The following is a 1,720-nucleotide window of genomic DNA, read 5'->3' as shown; positions in this document are numbered from 1 at the left end:
TTGATTGAAAGGAACTCTTGAGTTGGAAGGATTGAAAGAAAAAATTGTAATTGGGTTAACTATTGGATTGTTATCTAATTACTAACACCAATCCCTTTGAACTAAGTGGGTTGCAACTCGTGAACAAATCTAGCATTCCAACTTGTTTGATTTTCCTTTACCTAGTAAAGGATAACTAAACGGAACAACCATTAATTATAAATTAATCTTGAAATCATCCCATCAATAATAGAGATTCCAACTAATCAACTCCCAGTCAAGGCTTTTATCCATATTAATTAAATTTCCTCTTTTTAATTTTCCCTCTACTTAACTCAACTTCTTGGAACATCTGATTAATAAAATAGCACACTTTTCTGCAACTCGTTGGGAGACGACCTGGGACTCTAACTCCCAGTAATTTTTAATTTAAACTTTCTGTGACATATTTCTAAATTGATAGGCAGATTTTTGGTGAGTTAAGAACTATACTTGCAACGTAACTATTTTAATAATTTTTAATTCACCGACTTCTGCCCCTCATCAATTTTTTGGCGCCGTTGCCGGGGAGTTGGAATAGAGTGCTAAAGTTATTAATTAGAATTTATTTATTTGCATTTTATTTTATTTTGCTACTATGAGCTGCATGTTTCTTCCGTCAAATGACGCGTTCACTTCCTGATCCGCACTTGCTAATATTCGATCCCGAAATTGAAAGGACTATTTCACGAATAAGGCGAGAACAACATCGGTTAGTCGGCTCTGAGGGCGGATCTGAGAGTGAACTTGAGGAAGAAACCAGCCCCCGTTCTACTGATTCGGTTGTTTTACGTGCAGAAGACATGGCAGCTAGGAGAGTTACCATCCAGGAGGAAGGAGCCCCTGATTTTACAATGCAACCGTTTCAAGCGCATCATCCAGCGGTAGCTACAGATTTTAAAATAAAGACCGTACTGCTAAATTTGATGCCCAAGTTTCATGGCCTACCTGCTCAAGAGCCTATCAAGCACTTGAGAGATTTCCAGGCAGCCTGTTCTACTGTCAGGCATGATGGTACTGATGAAACTTCAATTTTGTTGAAAGCTTTCTCGTTTTCTCTTGAGGGAAAAACAAGAGAGTGGTACTACACTCAACCTCTAGCAAATGTATCCAACTGGGATACACTCAGAAAGGAGTTTTTGGAGAAATTCTTTCCATCTGAAGTTACTGATAAACTGAGGAAGGATATTTCTAAAATTGTTCAGGATGACAATGAGACTCTCTTTGAATACTAGGAGCGCTTCAATAATCTTCTGGAAGCATGCCCCCACCACAGGATTGACAAGATAGTGTTACTTAGCTATATCACACAGGGCATGAGGCCCCAAGATAAGGCCACATTGGAAAGTGCTAGCAATGGGTCTATGAAGAAGTACAAGACCACTGATGAGGCTTGGCAATTGATCAGTGATTTAGCTGAATCTACTAGGAACCACAGACAAAGGCAAGGCCGTTCAAAAGCCGTTGCAAAAGTATCCTCTAACAGAGAGACTGCTGCTCTAACTCAAAGTATATGTGAGATGACCAACTTGCTGAAGCAGATGCAATTGAATCAACAACAAGCTCAGCAAGCTCAACCTCTTTCGCCACAGCAAAACCAACAATTAGTCCCGCAAAGAATTTGCGGAATCTGTGCTGATTATAGCCATTACACTGATGAATGCCCACAGCTCCAACAAGAAGACAACATGGTGGCATCCAC

At 39.8% G+C, this 1,720-nt stretch overlaps 1 non-coding gene across 1 annotated transcript; it reads right to left on the bottom strand.

Moving 5' to 3' along the window:
- Positions 1 to 1,190: 1,190 nt before the first annotated feature.
- LOC112724225 (small nucleolar RNA R71) lies at positions 1,191 to 1,297 on the bottom strand. The gene has a single exon (XR_003163399.1). It is a non-coding gene; the product is annotated as a small nucleolar RNA R71 (small nucleolar RNA).
- Positions 1,298 to 1,720: the final 423 nt, after the last annotated feature.

The sequence above is a fragment of the Arachis hypogaea genome, chromosome 11 (assembly GCF_003086295.3).
Source record: "Arachis hypogaea cultivar Tifrunner chromosome 11, arahy.Tifrunner.gnm2.J5K5, whole genome shotgun sequence".
Lineage (NCBI taxonomy): Eukaryota > Viridiplantae > Streptophyta > Magnoliopsida > Fabales > Fabaceae > Arachis > Arachis hypogaea.
Note: the sequence above shows the minus strand (reverse complement) of the source record. Positions and strands in the feature narration are given on the sequence as shown.